Source organism: Rhineura floridana, chromosome 4 (assembly GCF_030035675.1).
Source record: "Rhineura floridana isolate rRhiFlo1 chromosome 4, rRhiFlo1.hap2, whole genome shotgun sequence".
In the NCBI taxonomy this organism is placed as follows: Eukaryota; Metazoa; Chordata; class Lepidosauria; order Squamata; family Rhineuridae; genus Rhineura; species Rhineura floridana.
The window spans coordinates 175,727,279-175,747,250 of record NC_084483.1 but is presented as its reverse complement, the minus strand read 5'-3'; the positions used below and the strand labels follow the sequence as shown (position 1 = coordinate 175,747,250).

Below are 19,972 nucleotides of genomic sequence, written 5' to 3'. Positions count from 1 at the left end.
GATGAATTCCTCCAAAGAGCTGTACTCTTAAAACTACTTAGTGGATTAGCATAAATCCACTGTAAGAATTAGTACTGGATTCAGCGTTTTCCAGCTTGCAAAATATTTAGTTAAATACCTCTAGTAACAGTGACTAATCTGACCAATTTAAAATTATTGGATTGCTTCCAATAATCTGTAAAGGTCCAATCAATGTAAGATTCCTAAAAGAATCTTGTTGTTCAGTCAAGAAAATGCATACTTATTAAACTTATTAAACTTTTTAAAAATTCCAATCATGCCTAGGCACTAACATTTAATTTCCTAATTAATTAATTAGAGCAATGTGTGCAAAGTAGGACAGTTAATTGGATAAAAAGAATGTTGAGAGTCAGCCTACTATTAATACTTCAAAAATATCTACCAACTTAAAAGCAGTCAATCTCTTTTTGTTCCATTTTATTTACTGGGTGGCTCAAGTGTAGTTGGCAGAGCGGATAAAAGCCACCCTGAGATTTTGATCTCCCATCCATTTTCTTCATATATGACTTCATTTGAATTCAAGTGGTACAGTTTGATCTACACTAACATAAGATCAGCACTGTCCCTTAAGAATATATAGATAGATTTTGCAAGCCCCTATAGTGGCTTATACTTCAAGCCTGGAAGGATAAACACCCACCATCTATTATGCAATGATCTGAGGACCTCACTGCCCTTGCTACAGTTGAACACATTTCTTATGAACATCAATTTCATGTAGATACCTATATAGACATTTGGATGGCTTATATTGATTTATATATTTACATTAAGATGGATGTATTGATAGTTGTTATATTTTTAATATGAGCGGATCATTTTTTCCTTTCACCTTTCCCTCCCTTTTTGTTTTTCTTCCCCCCATGTTAAATTTTTAAATAATAATAAAATATATGTGTGTGTGGTGTGTGATTTTTAAAAGGTATTATTTTCTTCTTTCAGTCAAAAGCTAACTAAACAATTTCCCTTCCACATTCATTTGAAGAAATATTGTATGGCCTAGCAAAGCTTAATTAAAAAGTATGATCAACAGAAATTGTTTTCCCTCAGAATCTTTCATATAAAAATATGGCAAGATAAGAAATCTATAGAATTTGTTTTACCAGATATCTTGTTCACTGGGTAGACACCAAATGACCAGTTGATCCAATGTAAGTGTGTAAGTTTCAAAAACCTTTTCCTAATGTCATGTAAAGTCTCTTGGGGTCTCTCTCCACATTGCTCAAAAAAAACCCAGTAATCTGGTCAGAGACAAAAGGATTTCTTCCTAACTACTGTAAAAAGGAATAGGAATTTTGCATGGCTGTTTCTGTGTTTCTGCTACTTGCTGTTTAGTATTGTCAGTGAAGCAAACTTTGCTATAGTGACATCTAGTGAGTGACAGCAAGTATTGCAACACAGTTTTAGTGTACAAACTAAAGAAAAGTAGAGTGTGGGGGAGAAGCAGCCATATGTCCCATTCCAAATTTGTATTCTAACCACGCAGGGGAAAAACACACATCCTGATTGTGTAAATTCATTAAGTTCCCAGGCATTGTAGAATTAATATGCTGAGATAAACACGGGCCTTTTTGCACTCTGTCTTTGTGCCACCCATTCCCCTCCTTGATGCACTTATCTCAAGAGTTTTCAGTGAACACAGTTTCCAAACTGAGCAGCTATAGTTACCAAGTTTGGAGCAAGCTAGGCTGTTAAACCAGTGTTTGAAATTCATTCAGATAAAACAGGAGACTATGGTTAACTGACTTGCGGATTAAACTGTGGTGCACTGAGAAGGACGGAGGAAAGAAAGAGCTCAAAGCTCATTCACATCTTGGTTTATTAAGCCATGATATGATCATCCAAATGTGGCCATTGACTAAAATCTATGAAATGATCATCACAGGATAATATTGGAAGAAAAACAATATAAGCCTTTACTTATCTAAAACATTATGGTTGCTCAGGACAAAATGGCTGCAACGGTTATATAGTTTTTGCAAATATTTGTGATCTTACACAATATGAGTTGCATTCAACTAAGTCCTATTCAGAGTGGACCCACTGAAACTAATGGACCTATGTTAGTCATGTCCATTGACGTCAGTGGGTCTACTCTGACTAGAACTAGCACTGAATACTATCCCGTATTTTTGAAAGCAGTACAGAAATCATTATATTCCTCTCCATATAAACAACATGTGTGGACAAATTGTAATAACTTTACATGCTGATGTGTTTCTACTTTATTTATTTATTATTTAATTTGTATCCTGCCCTTCCTCCCAGCCGGAGCCCAGGGCAGCAAAATGCTAAAAACACTATAAAACATCATAAAAACAGATCTTAAAATACATTAAAACAAAACAGCGTTAACAACATTTTAAAAAACAACTTTAAAAAGGGTTAAAAACATTATTTAAAAACATATTAAGCAATTCTAACACAGATGCAGACTGGGATAGGTCTCAATCTAAAAGGCTTGTTGAAATAACTTTAATAACTTACGTTGTGTTAGTTGTCACTCACAGGGGCATCATATCGTGTACATATTACAACACTCTTAAAGGAGTTGTAGTGGCTGCCAATAACATACTGGGCCAAGTTTAATGTTTTGGTTTTGGCCTATAAAGCCCTAAACAACTTGGGGCCAAGTTACCTGAAGCAGTGCCTTCTTCCTAAGCGCTCTACTTGGTCAATACAACTAGCTGCTAAGGCTCTCTTGGTTGTGCCACAAGCTGTGGAGATTGTTTAGCAACAACCACTGGGAGGTCTTTTCTGTGGTGGTACCTTCTCTATATAATCACTTCCTCTTGGAGCTTAGGCAAACACCAACATTAGAGGCCCTTTTTTAAAAATTATTGATGCCACTGCCTATTATGCAATGATCTGAGGACCTCACCATCCTTCCTACATTTGAACATTTTTTAAATAAATGTCAGTTTTGTGTGGATGCCGGTTTGGACATCTGGAGGGTTTATATCAACTTATATGTTTAGTTTTATATGTACTGATGCTGTTGTACTTTCAAAGAGAGCTGACAGCTTTTTCCCCTTCTGTCTTAAACTTTTCATTGTTGTTTTTTCTCTGTTAAATTTGACTCTTAAAAATAAATACTTAGCAACTTCCAGCACTCTCATTCTGTGATTCTAATCAAAGATGGGGAACATGTGGCCACCGCCATGTACCTGCCCTCCCATCAGTGGAGTTGCCGTGCTTACTAGGAGGGAAAGTGGGAGAAAGGAGGTGGCAGGAAGGTCAGCACAAGTATCAGCACAGTAGCTGATCCAATCTGGCTTAAGAAGTTCCCACTGTGCCCGCACTGCACTGACCTACCCAGTGCCTCTTCCCTTCCCCTTCCCCTAAGCACAGCAGTCGTGCTGATGGGAGGCCACTTGTGCAGCAGCATCCTTGGCTGTGGCCCTCCAGATGTTCCTGGAGTCCATCTCCCATCAGCTCCAGCCAGCATATCTAATAGTCAGGGATGATGAGATCATAAGTCCAGAAGCATCTTGAGGGCCACAAGTTCCTTACCACTGATTCTGATGGAGCACACCAACACCCACACCCTACTTGGTGCTGCTGATAATTTGTTTTAGTAATAGATAGAGAATGGTGCCCCTTTCATGGAGACTGCTGCTTAAAACAACTACTTCCTATGGCTTCATGATAAAGACTATCCTGGTTCTACTCCTTTTCCTGTTGCTATTTAGGAACACAACCAAGCTGAAAATATCATGACACGATCACAGCAAAATCTTATACATGTTTACTGTAATGTATGCTTAACTGCTATTATGGTTAGTAGGGTTTTCTTACAGGGAAATATGCATTGGGTTGCATCCAACGGTTGCATGATGTTTCTCTGCCAGCTTTCAAAGAATTCCCCCGGCCCACTGAAGCTCTCTACAGCACAGTCAACAAAGTTCAGCAGCATTCCCTGACCCTCTGAAAAGTTTTTTAGGGAGGTACTGAGGACTGCAAGGGGAAGGACAATAAGCAGTGGAGACTGGTGGCTCCAATGTCAGTGGATAAGTGAATCCACTCCAAGGTACTTAACTCCTAGAAAGTTTGGACTAAAACCCACACTGGATTCACTGCCCCACTGACATTGGAGCCACCAGTCCCTACTGGGATTAAGGGAAATTTAGTTATACAAACTGCCTGCTCTTTATGCAGCCATTGCATACAACGTTTGGTTTCTTTTTAAATTAATCATTCCTCTTTCAAGAAATCATTAATTTAAAATCAAACCTAGTCATATCTAGGCTTAATAAACTGAGATATGAACTAGTGCCTGCAGAAGTGCAAGCAATCAAACCAGGAAGCCTCTGTAGGTTTGCTGATGGTGATGGTGATGATTGGCCAGATTAAGAGACGGGATGTGAAGAAGCAGGTTCAGTTTGACTTCAGACTGAAATAAAGAAGGACTACAGATATGTGACAATGGAAAAATTCTTAAGAGATGAGCCAGTGCATTTTGTAAAAAAGAACAGAGATATGACTTTACAACAATATTTTAGCAACATATTCAGAATTGATGGCAAGAAAATATTTGTGATAAAGGAAATTCCCATCAGACTCTTACTATATGACTATGGCTATGACAGCAAGATTAATATGGGATACTAATAATGGAAGAATGGATACTGAAATTACTGGACTGAACAGGACTATTGAAGACGGAAGATGGAATTAATATTGACAATGGAAGAATGGCTATTGAAATTATTGGCTCAAACAGGTTTGGCGAGATGGATTAATCTATATATTTATTTGGATTATGACTATGACAACAAGATTATTATGGGATACTGATAATGGAAGAATGGCTACTGAAATTATTGGATTCAATAGGATTATTGATAATGGAAGAATGGTTACTGAAATTATTGGACTTAATAGGATTATTGAAGATAGAAGATGGAATTAACATTGATAATGAGAATGGCTATTGAAATTATTGGACCTAACAGATTTGAATGAGATGGATTAATCGACATGTTTATTTGGAGAAAAATTGAAAGATATATCTCTCAAGGAACTGAAACCTCTCTTTGACTTTTTGTGGGAAGAATAAAGTAATGTTTATGAGATTTGATGATTAATTAAGATAACTACTGGAGGAAAGTGATTTTATAATATAATTTAGGAGACAGGATTGTTATATATTGTAGACTTATAACTGATCTGCGACAAATCGGAAGTCAACATTTTATTTTATTGTTTAATTATTTTTGTTTGGTGTTTTTTTTTGTCTTTGAAAATTTGAATAAAAATTAATAATAATAAAAAAAACAAGGTACACACACACACACAAAAATAAATAAAAAAAATAAAGAAGGGTGCTATCCCTCTATAAAGTAAGAAGGACAGGGCCATCAGTTATGGAGTTCAGCTTCCCAAGTCACTCAGATTTACAAAGTAGTCTTGGACTCACGGCTGTGCCTGGAAGTCCAGGCAGACTGGAAGCCAAAAATATTTTTCATGAATTACAACTCCCTTGTATTTGGGGTTAAGGTTTACATATTTTGCCACATTATGAATTTATTCCACTGAGATGAGACTACAATCTTTGGCATTTCTATGTAAATGATATCCTTATGGATAAAGTCATAAACCAAAGCCATTCTGGAAAAACATTACAAGAACAATTCTGTCTTTCTACTTTAAGATTGCAATTACATAAAATTAAGCCAGCAGGATTTTCTCTCCCTAGAGAAAATGGGCCATTTAATGTTTTTTCTACTACACAACAGAAGACAAACACAGTTCTTTGTAGGAGTAACATGATTTTAAAAAAATATTCCTCCGGAATTACGACTTTGTGATTTATAACTTAACTCTGGAAATCTGAGGACACACAAACCGTTCCTTCCTTCTGTGCAATGTGATATCTTAATCTGTGTAAATAAACAAAACCAATCCATCCCCTGATAGGGTGGAAGGATCGATCAATTTCAGTTCTTTTAGTTTCTCATTTTTCCAGTCTTAAATTCTGTCTCCACGATTCTGTAGCAATTTGCTTTTATAAAAAACAAAGAAATCCTCATGAAAATTCTTCAACATTTTAGCCTAATAAACACATTTTGTATGCCATGTTGACTATTGTTTCGGAAATTGTGGATTTGATCGCTTCAGCTTTCAATGCAACCTGAATCGAATTTCTTCCCCATCCCCTGGTGACAGTAAACATGTCAAAACAGCCAGATTTGCATATCAAAGGCATCCCTGCTCACACTACAGTCATATTTATTGATTTTATCTGTTTTATTACAGTTATTTGTATCAAGATACAAATTGAACATCACCCTAGAATCCTAAGAGGGTTAAATTAATAACATTTATTTTTCATAAATGTTTTAAATAAAAAAAAATATTTCCTCCCCCTTATTCATGTTTAATTGTTAAGAGAGGCATGTCTTTATATGCTTCACCAGGTCATCTCCTGTAAAAAAAACTTCAGCACCTCTTGTAAGAAGCAATGTTGAATCAACAAAGGTATCACTTGCATTAGCGTGCAAATACTTTAGCAGATGCTTGCATTCTAATCATGGAGATTTGCCATGGTTTTCTTATTCAGGGTATTAATATAGTCCAGTGGTAACCAACCTGATGCCCTCCAGATGTTGCTGGACAACAGTTCCCATCAGCCCAGCTAGCATGGCTCAAATTCAGGTATGATGGGACTTTTGACCTAACAGCATCTTGAGGACTATCCCCGAAGTTAATGTACAGAGCAACAGAAGTTTTACTTATAAGGGCAGCTCTCTATTAACTTTTGGTACAAGTTAAAGAAAAAATGATTTTCTACTCATCTTCTGTCAGACACTCCGGCCTTAACTCCCATGTTGTCCACCCCATGCACAGCTTCTATGCATCACCTCTTTCTGTCTAGGGACTTCTTCCATCAGTCATTTCAGCATCATAAAAATAGTATCTTCTGTGGAATTTTATTTCCTGCTTAACCAGCTTCTAATAAAGCACTTTTATATTCCAGGATCAAAAATCCCTTTGATAAAGGGTTGAGGCGCTTACAAATTCATTAATGCATCAAAAAGAATGAAAACATACTATGTCAAGTCTATGACTACATCTACCTGTCATTTTTGCTCTCTGCCTTCTAGGGGACTGTGTGCTGTGATTATTGCTGGAGGCACATTCAAATTACTGCTGGCACTTATTTTGAAACAGGCAATTTCTTCTCTGTGCCAGTAGCCCTTTGTACAAATTGACATCTGCTTTGCACCTAACACAATCTCACACAATTAAGGCTACATCTGCACTATACATTTAAAGCACTATTTATACCACTTTAACAGTCATGGTTTTTCTTAAAGAATCCTGGGAACTGTAATTTGTTAAGGGTGCTGAGTTTTGTTAGGAGACCCCTACTCGCCTCATAGAGCAACAATTTCCAGAGTAGTTTAGCAATCGATCAGTCTTCCTAGGAAACTCTGAAATTGTAGCTCTATGAGGGAAGTAGGGGTTTCCTAACATCTTTCAGCACCATTAACAAACTACAGTTCCTAGGATGCTTTGGGTGGGAGCTATGCCTCTTTAAAATGGTATCATACTTTTTTTTAGTGTCTGGTGTGGATGTGGCCTAACAGTGCAATCCCATATACATCTACTCAGAAGTTCAAGGGGGTTTCTGCCAGGTAAGTGTATCAGGAAATTTATCTTGGGGTAATCAATTGGGCTTATGTATGCCTGTGAAACATGAACCATTTATAAATGCCACTCCCAACTTCTTGAAGGACCTATTAGAATGGTCCGCCCCAGGCGCCTGATGGATCCGGATGGATTCCTGACTGCGCTAGGGGAATTGGAACCTGCTGAAGGTCGCCCGGTCGAAACCCTGGTGAAGGAGTGGAATGATGGGATCACCAGGGCATTAGACCGGGTGGCTCCGAAATGTCCTCTCCCCCTGAATAGAACTCAACTAGCACCATGGTATACACCGCGGTTGCATAGTTTGAGACAGGAGGTGAGACGACTAGAGCGCCGGTGGTGGAAATCTCGCTCCGAAGATGTCCGGACACAGGTTAGAGCAGCAGTAGCTGCCTACCAAGTGGCAATAAAGGCAGGAAAGAAGGCTTTCTTTGCTGCCTCTATTGCGTCTGCGGAGTGCTGTCCCAGGAGGCTGTTCCAGGTGGTCCGAAGCCTGGTCGGTCCAGTTGCTCAGGAACCCTTGGAACAGTCAAAGGCCTCCTGTGATATATTAGCAAAGCACTTCGCTGACAAAATCGAACACTTACGGAGCTCGATCCCGTGCGCCGTGGATACAGTGGATGAACCAGAGTTGGCCAGTTGCATGCCGGTAAGTTGGGATCGGTTTCAGCTTCTCCCTTCTGAGGATGTGGACAAGGTGCTTTCATCTGTGAAGCCTACCACTTGTCTAACTGATCCTTGCCCATCGTGGCTCCTTATGAGCTGCAGAGAGAAATTGGGCGAGGGGATCAAGGCGGTGGTAAACGCTTCCTTGAAAGAGGGTGTGATGCCATCAGCCTTCAAGGAGGCAATTGTAAAGCCCATCCTGAAGAAGCCCTCCTTGGATCCCCAAGTTTTCAATAACTTCCGCCCAATTTCGAACCTACCATTTTTGGGCAAGGTCATTGAGCGAGTGGTGGCCAACCAGTTGTCGACACACTTGGATGAAACGGATTACTTGGATCCATACCAATCGGGTTTCAGGACTGGTCACGGAACTGAAACAGCCTTGGTCGCTCTGGTAGATGATCTGAGGAGGGCATTAGATAGGGGAGAATTCACGTTTCTTGTCCTCCTCGATCTCTCAGCGGCTTTTGATACTGTCGACCACAGTATCCTTTTACATCGCCTGGAGGGATTGGGAATTGGAGGCACTGTATTACAGTGGTTCCGTTCCTTTCTCTCCGATAGGTACCAACAAGTAGCATTGGGGGAGGAGGTTTCAGACCCTTGGCCTCTCAATTGTGGTGTGCCACAGGGCTCTATCCTCTCTCCCATGCTATTTAATATTTATATGAAGCCGCTGGGGACAATCATCAGGAGATTTGGGCTGCAGTGTCACCAATATGCAGATGACACTCAGCTCTATCTTTCGTTTAAATCTTCACCAGAGTTGGCTGTGGAGACCTTGTCTAAGTGCCTGGAATCCGTGAGTGGATGGATGGGAAGGAACAAGCTGAAGCTGAACCCTGATAAGACCGAGGTGCTACTTGTGGGGGACAAAAGAAGGTTGGGAGATGTTGACCTGAAGTTCAACAGGGTGAGTTTACCCCTGAAGGACCAGGTCCGCAGCCTTGGGGTTGTACTTGACTCCAGGCTGTCCATGGAGGCTCAGATTTCGGCGGTGAGCCGGGCAGCCTGGTATCAACTACACCTCATACGAAGGCTGCAACCCTACCTTCCTGCTCATCAGCTCCCCCTGGTAGTACACGCCCTGGTCATCTCTCGTTTGGACTACTGTAATGCGCTCTACATGGGGTTACCCTGGAAAACGGTCCGGAAATTACAACTTATACAAAATGCAGCGGCTCGACTACTTACGAATAGTCGCCGCTGGGATCACATCACACCAGTGTTGTTCGATCTACACTGGCTTCCAGTTGTTTTCCGGGCCCAATTCAAGGTGTTGGTATTAACCTTTAAATCCCTATACGGTCTCGGCCCAGTTTATCTTACGGAGCGCCTTCAACGCCACCAATTATGCCGCCCGACAAGATCAGCCACTCAAGGCCTTCTCTCAATCCCGCCAACAAAAACAGCTAGATTGGCGGGTACAAGAGAGAGGGCATTCTCAGTGGCGGCCCCCACTCTCTGGAACTCCCTCCCACAAGATCTCCGGCACGCCTCTTCCCTAAATGTATTCCGTAAAGCCTTAAAGACCTGGCTCTTTCAACAGGCCTTTGGGATCTCCAGGGAGGGTTAATTACTGTGACTGAAATGCCTCCTACCCTGTTTTAATATTGTTGCTGCTGTATTGTTCTCATACTGTTTTTATTGTATTATTGTATTTTATCTCATTGTGTTTTAACTGTTTTGTACGTCGCCTAGAGTGGCCTTTGGCCAGATAGGTGACACAGAAATTAAATTTATTATTTATTATTATTACTTGAAAGATTCAACATCAACTTCGCTGGACCGGTGAATGCCTGATCACCGTCTTCCAAAGCAGCTACTTTACTCCCAACTTAAGGATGGAAAACTGAATATCCGTGGATAGCAAAAGAGGTTTAAATATGTTCTTAAAGCAAATCTAAAAAAATGTAACATGAGCATTGAGAACTGGGAAGTCTTGGCCCATGAACATCCCAAATGGAGATCGGCTATTATCAAAGGTGCTATGGACTTTGAAGAAGCACAAATACAGGGCGAACGGGACAAATGAGCTAAGCCGAAGGCACGTCAAACAAATCCTCATTGCAACCATCTTCCAGCTGGGAACCTATGTCCTCACTGTGGGAGGCTGTGTGAATCCAGAATTGGCCTCCACCATCACTTACGGACCCACTGTTAAAGACTTTATCTTGGAAGACATTCTTACTTGGCCATGAGTGATCACCAATGAATGTCTGAGTAGACAGGTATAAAGGATTGCACTGTAAGCCCGCATAACACTTTCTGTACTCTACACTGTCTCAAACTGCTGAATTCAAGTCTTTACCATCATGAAGTTCTGGCCTGCCATCTCACAAAGTCAGGGCAGGCTGGTGGTTTCAGCACCACGGATAGCTCCAAGTCAGCAACTTGCTCCAACAAAGGCTGGAGGAGTTTCTTCCACCAGTCTATGCTTCCCAAGCTCCATCCCCTTGTCTGAAGAGTGGGTCTTAAAGGGCCAACCCCATGGCCTAAAAATGTACTTCTTTGCCTTTCTGTGACCTTCTGCCTCACACATTGTTTGTGTCATTTTGCACATGTGGTAGTGTGGAAGGCACTCAATTCCTCCATTGAGTCAGGCATCTGTAAGGATCCTATTGATGGGCGAGATCTCAATGGCTATCTCGCTGTGCCACCTTCCCCAGGTAAGACACGAGCTGCAATTGGACCCTGAATCGAGTGAGGAAGGAAAACATGATCCAAACATAATGGAACTTTGATCAAAGGTTCTAACTGCCCCAAAGAAGCTTCTCAGTCCAACCGAGAGTGCAACCCTGGTCAGAAAGACAACTTTATTCAGGAAACAGCAACAATTTATAGATCAACATGGCATGGCAAGCAGTAAACATTGCAAAAGACAGAGTCATCAAATGAGGATGTAAACAAACGTAATATAGGGAATATACGTGTTCAAAAGAAACAGAAGGTGAAGTCTCATCCTTTCTGTCTTCCTGTTCTTGTTAGATCTTACCCTAATGTTATCACCCCTTCAAACAGACACTTTGTGACCAGTGGTTAAATGCATCATTGAAATCGTCTCTAAAAGGAACATTCTCTGTCTTTGTTCTAGATAAAGTAAGGCAGTTACAACAGATTATAGACGTCATTGCTTTGCCAAAAATTAACACATACTTAGCACAAGTCTAAAAGGTTAGGGAGAGATACATTTTTTTATAACAGACATAAACCTCAGAAGAGGGAGAATTTTCCACCCCAACACTAGATCAGGCTTCAGACACTGTGGACATGACACACAGTCTGGCATGTATTCCTCCATTCTTTTTATTTAAGGTATAATCTGAAGAAAAGTTCTGGGGAACTCAAAAACTTGTTCTTCATTTTGTCGCATTTTCATTGGTTATAACAAATTTTATTTAAGAGCATTACTTGGGTCACCAGCCTTTTTTGATCCATGGGCTATTTTGGATATCTGAGAAACTTATCAGCACAGCCACAAAATGGCTGCTGTAGCAGCCTTGCAAATCACAAAAGGTTGCTGTGTGGGCTGCCTAGCCACAAAGGACAAGTAGCTTGCTCAAGAGAATATAAGGCAGAAGCTAGGTCTCAGCACCAAATATTAAATTGTCTTTTGGCCCCTGCCACTGGCAGGGTTGCCACCAAAGGGGTAACACAAAAGGGGCAACACAAAAGGGGCAACACAAAAGGGAGTTTTCCCTTGGGGGTTGTCCCTTGGGGAGCCCCTTAGGGAGCCCCAAGGGAGAGGGCGCTACCCCGTTCTATTTTTAAAAAAAAATCTAGAGGAGATTGGTAGTGAGGAGGGTATAAGGCACATGTGTTGTTCCTGTGCTGGGTGAGAGCCTGTGCAGTAAACTGAATTATAGGAGAAAGTCACCAAATACCTTCAGAATGAGAGTCTGTGACTGGCAGAAGGCTAAGCCTCCCTGGTGTGAGATGGGGAGGGAATAGATGTGCCCTGTGTGAAGATATTGAGTGGGTTTGGTTGTTAATTCTCTCAGAGGCATACTGGGATAACTGATTCAGGTAGGTTTTGTTGGTGGGCTGTTATTGTGTCCATATCATGTGTTTAGAAGGAGTCTTTGTAAGGAGGGACATGGGTAATGCCACCCAATTTCAGTGATCAAAGGGATGTATAGTCATAAGGAGGTGAAGAGCAACCACAAAATATGAGGGCAAGGGTATCTACGTCTTGTTTCTCACTCCCATTCCTCCCATGGATGGGTTCCTGGTTGCTCATCTGCTGTGCTCATTGGCCTGTGTATGCTGTTGTTTAACAGCAGACTGGTACACAATAAGACCAAACTCATCCATGACTGATCATGGATGCAGGTGCCAATTTGGTGTGCATTACTGAGACCTGGGTAGGTAAGCTGGGAGGAGTTGATCTGACCCAGCTTTGCCCAGCTGGATACTTAGTGCAACACCAGCACAGGCTTCAGGGACAGGGGGATGTGCTGCTGTGGTCCAAAGAATTCCCATCTCTGTCACCAGGAAACCACTGTACCTTGGAGCTGGCTGTGAGGGCCTGGACCTCGTGTTGGGCCAAGGAGACAGTAAACGGTACCCAGCAGCTTCTCTGACCGAGCTGGCGGAGGCCATCTCGGCTTCCATATTTGAGGAGCCTAGAACAATAGTCCTGGGTGATTTCAGTGTCCATGCTGAGGCTTCCTCAAGTGTTCAGGACTTCATGGCCTCCATGATAACCATGGGGGCTGTCTCAAGTTGTCACCGGTCTGACACATAGGGCAGGGCACACCCTTGACTTGGATTTTGCTCCAGATGGAGGAAGGGGTGTTCTGGAGATAGAGGAGGGTGGATATTACCCATTGTCATGGTCAGACCACTTCCTGGTGAAGTTTAGACTTATGGCTCCTCCCCCATAGGGGTGGTGGACAGATCAAGATGGTCCACCACTCAAGACTAATGGAATCCACTGGATTCCTGAATGCCCTGGAGAAGTTCCCAGTAGATAGAGCAGGTGACCCTGTTGAACTCCTTGTCATGCTGTGCAACAGTGAGACACATCGGGCTCTTAACATGTTTGTCCCTGAGCGCCCTCTCCAGCATTGTGGAGCCTGATTTGCACCTTGGCACACCAGTGAACTAAGGACAATGAAATCCGCTGATGGCTAGAGGGCAAGTGGCAAATGACATGCTGTGAGGGTGACTGGGCATGAGTAAAGCTTCATAACTGTGCCTACTGTTTGGTGGTGAGGGCAGCGAAGAAGGCCCACTTCTCTGCCACCATTGCATCCTCAAGTAGCTGTCCAGTGGAGCTTTTCCACATTGTCAGGGGTCTGTGGACATCAACTCCAGGAAATGGAGATTTAGACCCTTCGGAGACCCTCTGTGAATTGTTTGCAAGGTACATTGAAGGTAAAATTGCTTGCCTCCGTAGCAATATTAATGACCAATCCACATCTACTGTAGTCTCCAGTGAGGTGTTCAGTGCAACATCTGCTGCAACTTCTTGGGATCAATTTCAGTTGATGAAGGTTGATGCCGTGGACAAGGTGTTTGTGACAATGTGGCTAGCAATGTGTCCTCTCAACCCTTGCCCTTCTTGGCTTATTAAAGCTTGCCAAGGGGGTATGACCTAGTGGATCCAGGCTGTGGTCAACTCATCTTTGTGGGAGGGAATGGTCCCAGCCTCCCTGAAAGAGGCAGTGATCCAACTGCTCCTGAAAAGTCCCACCTTGGACCCACTGGTTTGTGACAACTACCTCCCAGCCTCAAATACCCCTCTTTAGGGAAAGTGATCTACAGTGTTGTAGCACCCTGATGGATGGCCTGTATTGGGAGAAGGACAGGGGGAGTGCAACCCTGTTATTCTTACTTGATCTCGTAGCAGCTTTTGATACTTTTGACCATGGTATGTTTCTGAGCCAACTTGGTAAGATGGGTATCGGAGGCACTATTTTATACTGGTTCTGATCCTATCTTCAGGGTCATTTCAGAGAATAGCATTGAGTGATTGTCTTTCAGCCCCCTGGCAGTTGTGCACTGAGGTGCTGTAGGGTACCATCTTGTTCCTGATCCTGTTTAACATCTATATGAAGCCCTTGGGAGCGGTCATCAGATTTAGGATGAGGTGTCAGCAGTATGCTGATGATATTCCAGCTCTATTTCTCTGTAACATCTGAACTGGGAAAGATTGTGCAAGGCCTGTACTGCTGCCTGGACTCAGAGGTGGGCTGGATGAGGGCCAATAAACTGCGTCTGAAACTTAGCAAGACAGAAGTGCTGGTGGTTCCCAAGTTCAGATAATTGGTCAGTTGCCTGCTTTGGATGGGGTCGTACTCCCTTTGAAAGAGCAGATCTGTAGTCTGGGGGTGCTCCTGGATCCATCTTTATATCTAGAGGCCCAGATGACCACAGTGGCTATGAGTGCCTTTTACTAGCTTCAGCTGGTAAGGCAGCTCTGGCCATTTCTGCACTGGGATAGCTTGACTACTGTTGTCCATGCACTGGTCACCTCCAGGCTGGATTACTGTAATGTGCTCTATGTGGGGCTCCCTTGAGGTTGGTGTGGAAGCTGCAGCTGCTGCAAAATGTGGTGGCACAACTGCTAACCGGGACAGGGTATCGCCAACATGTCACCCTGCTGCTGAAAGAATTGCACTGGCTGCCCATTAGCTACCTGGCCAAGTTCAAGGTTCTGGTTTTGGTGTACAAAGCCCTATACAGCTTGGGAACAGGATACCTGAAATATCATCTTACCCCTTATATACCCAGTCGATCACTTTGCATTGCAGTTAAGGCCCTCCTGCAGATACCATCTTATCAGGAGGTCTGTTCTGCACAACATAGGAAATGGACCTTTAGTGTAGTGGCACCTATCCTTTGGAATTCCCTCCACTTAAATATTAGACAGGCACCATTTCTGTTATGTTTTCAGCACCTACTGAAGACCTTCCACTTTCAACAAGAATTTTAAGTGCAGACCTTATCTCACTCTGCATCTGTGTTGGAATTGCTTTTAAAGATGTTTTTAAAGCTTTTTTAAAAAAGATGTTTTGTTTTAATATATTTTAAAGTCTGTTTTTTAGATGTTTTAGTGTTTTGGTGTTGTTCGCTGCCCGGGGCTCTTTCTGGGAGGAAGGGTGGATATGAATTTAATAAATAAATAATAAATAAAATAATAAATAAAAAGCACAACAAAATATCCACTCACAAGCTTTCTCTCCAAAGATCATACCCATCCCACACTGCAGCAACCACATACCCATAGCACTACCATACAGAAGACAAAACACCCCATTACTCAGTGCTGCTTTCCCCCAACCTTTGCCAGGAAAACAGGTGATACACTTACAGAACACACAAATATCTACACCTCCAGTTTCCATTGCAAAAAGGTCCCAATGAACTGTTCACATGTTCATCCTACCCTTATCTTCTAAGGAACTTGGGGCAATATATATGTATGTGCCCTCATTTTATCCACATAGCAGCAAACCAGTGAGATAGGTTAGGGTGAGAGAGGCTAATTGGTCTAAGGTCACATAGCAAGTTTCATGGGTGGGTGGGATGTCCCTTGCTGGAGATCTTCAAGCAGAGGCTGGATAGTCATCTGTTGTGAATTCTCTAGCTCTAGATTTTCAGCCACAAGGAAGGAGAAGGCCACCTCCAATTTTACAAATGTATGACTGGGCAGGTAATTGAACACAAGTTTGCCTGACCTAAATCCAAGATTTTTATCCACTACACCACACTGGCTCTCAAAAGATATTATTCCAGCATTGTGAACATCATTTGTAACTGAGTTCACACCTTCCTCTTAGGAACTTGATAAACTTGATTTATAGTAATGTTATTATGCAAGAGAACACAGTGTATTCAATAAGCCAACAGCCATAAGCTCACCAAATAAAATATTGTTCCAGGAGGCTCAGCTTCCTAATTTCTACATAAAGTTGCCTCTAATGGCATTTTAAAAATATTGCCTGTAAATTCATTCATATCTTTTAAGGTTACTTTGCCCCTAAGTGACATAGATCATTCATTCGCAGAATAATAAAATAATGCAGTTTATTTCTCAGTTGCAAGGCAGGATGAAGTCATAACTGCTAACAGAAAAGCACATTCAGCTAAAAGGAAAATGGAGAAATAATAAACACATTTTTTCTTTCGGGTACTATTTTCATAAGGATCGCTATTCAGTACCTTGGAGTGCTACTGGATACTCAGAATTCAGACTGATTCTAGAACAGATTCTAGAACAGACTATTGACCTATTTTTATTTGATTAACAACAGATCTGCTGTGTTTCCTAATAACAATGACGATAACATCAGTGTGAACCTTCAGCAGCCTCAAAATGCGGTCATGTCTGTCCAACCAGCCTGATCACAATTCAATACGTATAAGACAGGGGACAGGAAACTTTTCAGCCCAAGGGTCATATTCCATCTTCAGCAACCTTCTGGGGGCCACATATTCAATCCAGAAAAGAAAAAGGAATTCTCACAATTCCAGAACACATGCCAGCCAAGCAACAACACTCAAGAAGGGTGTGAAGCAAGTCCGATTGGAGGTGTGGCCTAGGGAAGGTGTGTGGCCTGGGCAGAGTCCCAAAGTTCAGACAGAGATGACTGAAGGGCCGAATTCAGCCCCTGGGCCAGAGGTTTCCCATTCCTGGGGATCCTAAATTACAATCCTATATATGTAAGAGCATTTTAGTAAGGGATAGCATAATATTTCAACTATTGAATTTATTTTGTGTTTTTAAGACTTTGACTGATTAAAGAAACCTTAACTGACGAATCGCACGGGTTTCAACTGTTTAATCCACCTGTAAACAAATTCAATTTGCCTACATTTTGCCTATGAATTTTGTAGAAATGGGTAATGAGGACAGAATTTTGTAGAAATGGGTAACAACAGAAATGAGTAATGATAGTACTGGAAAATGATTGTCTCCAGTCATTATGGGTAAGACTCCTCCCTTTAGCTTGTTCTTGTGGTTACTTTCATTTCCCTATGCAGTTATGCGTTAATCTGTTCTTCGGTAAACAGCCTCTTGGGCTGGGCTTAAAAATGAGTAATCCTGCTTTATATTAAATAAGAACAAATGTAGTTGAGAATAAAAACCAACAAATTATTTCTAAAGAAAAAGCATAATTTGCAACAACCATTATATAATGAAATATAATGAACACACGGCTGCATCATTACGCTGTCTCTCTGCCCCAAGGAATGAAACAAAGGAGTTTGTCCCTGTGTGCAGGGTCCAATGTTTGCTTTTTCTTATGGAAAGGGTCAGATGTTGGGTCCCCAGATGTTGCTAGACTATAATTCCCATCATTCCTGATAATTACCATGCTAGCTGAGGGGAGCTGTAGTCTAACAACAACTGGGGACCCAAAGGTTGGGCAGGCTGTTCATCTGTTGTTACCTCTGGTGCCTTTACTAGGATAGAAGAGCCATTTTCTCCTGCATGTGACAAAATGGAGAATGCCTCTTTTAAGATGGTCACACACAATAAGAAGAAAAGAAGAGGGGCCTATGGCTCGATCCATCTGGTCAGGACTGGTTCCAGGATTCTGGGGGCCCTTGGGCACAGGATATCTGTGGAACACCACCACTCCTATCCATTGGCCCCTCCTCCTTTAAACAAAAACATTTTTTTAAAATTATTACAATTATATCCCACCTTTCTTCCAAGGAACAAAGGGTAGCAGACAAACATAGCTCTTCCCCTCCTGATTTTATCCCCACAACAACCCTGTGAGGTAGCTTGGGCCAAGAGGCAGTGACTAGCCCAAGGTTACCCAGTGAGCTTCATGGCTAAGTGGGGATTTGAACCCTGGTTTCTCAGGTTCTAGTTTGACACACTAAACCCCTACACCACACTGCCTCTCAATCTTGAGTAATATGACAACCCCTTTTTGTCACAGAAACATGCAAACTTTTGAATTTCACTGATTGCCTTTAAAAAAAATTAACTAAATAAAATTTGAGTGGCATTTCTTAATCTCATGTCACAATCACAGTCACATTGAACCAAGTCCGCTTCAAAGTTGAGCTGCATTTGATAAGCTAGCTACCAATATAGCAATTATTTGAATCACAATACATCAATAACCCCGCTGCATAAAACTTACTCCTACTTGGATCTTACTGTCAGCACTAAAAGCAGGGTTGGATAGATTTCAGGCATGAAGAATCTACTTTGTATTTCACTAGAACTCCAAAATCCACCAACCAGGATCTGCCGGTAAATTCACTTAGAATTTACCAGCAATGTGTTACACTATAAAATGTGTGCATATTTAACAGACTTCTAATTAACACCGACTGTAATGTTTGCACCTCACTGCCATTCAGCTTCCACCTTGCAATTGTCTCCTTCATATACCTGCCAAGTAGGACTGCAAATCTGCCAAACTGGGCTTTAGTCCACAAAAGCTTTTGTTATAATATACTTGTTTACTTAGAATTAAAGAATTATGAGCCCAGGGCTTTATTTTGAGAACCAGAGTTGCAGCTCACAGTCCTTAAAAAAAAAAAAAAATCACTCCCATTTGTCACCATTTCCAAGCTGCCTGCTTGCTCTATTCAAGAGTACAGAGAACAATACAGTAATATCTCAGTTAGCAAATCCTCTAGGAAAGAAGCTCCTTTTAACAAAGTATTTTTTGGATGCTGGGGGCATGGGGGGGACACACATTCTGAAATAGAATGTGGCTCCTTGTCTACTGGATTGTGGTGGCTACAGGCAGCACTCTCACACACGGCTGGAATGGTGCTCCTTGCCAGGGGACGCAAGCGCCTCTGCAGTAAACAATGCTTTGGATGTCCTGGAATATTTTCTTTAAAGTGATGGCTACATTTGTCCCAAAAGATTAAGATTGCTGGATGGCAGGCTTTTCCAAAGACTAATGTGAGCAACAGACCCTGGATCAAATAAAGAATTTATTCTATAATTTAAAAGGTATGACAGAATCAAGGGTTGAATATCACCTCCTGAAGCCTGGATCAGCTTCGTTACTTATCTACATCTCATGGATTATCACAGTCTTTTCCTCCTTGCTTTCCTTTCAGAGTGTTGAAATGCAAACTCTTTTGTGTGTTTGGTGCCCTCACTGGGATTGCTGACCTTTCTGGCTAAAAATAAAACAAATCTACATTTTAAAGAGATTTGGAGTTTGGTTGCCATAGTGCATTAATATTCTTTAATGCTTCTCTGCTAGTAATAATGTGCGGAAATACTGTGTTTAAAACAACAACACTGCAACAAATATATCCAACATGGAAAGAAAACAGCTGGATGGATGGGCCTTTTATTTCCAAAGAATGATGAAGCCATGGATGAGCACTGTTGGCTGCATGCTCCTCCCTTTCTCCTCTTGTGCACCAGCTTCATGGCAATGATCCTGGCTTGCATTAAGCCAGAGCTTCCTGTGATGCCCAATTTGGAGAACTGCGGCTTAATGTCAATTAACAAACCAGGACAATAACCCAGAATCAGATTGTGGTTTATGAAGCCATGGATCAACATCTGAACACAGCCAGAGTACGGGTGTCAATTTTGGTGGGGGGCTGTTTGGTTACTTGTATTTACATATAACCTTTTTCAGAGGACATACTGAATTGTCCAGTAAATCAGCTTAAGAGACACCAGAAC

General features: G+C 41.7%; 1 protein-coding gene across 1 annotated transcript in view; it reads right to left on the bottom strand.

Moving 5' to 3' along the window:
* The window catches only part of KCNH1 (potassium voltage-gated channel subfamily H member 1), a 399,525-nt gene that overhangs the window by 169,239 nt on the left and 210,314 nt on the right, over positions 1-19,972 (bottom strand). The window lies entirely within an intron of this gene.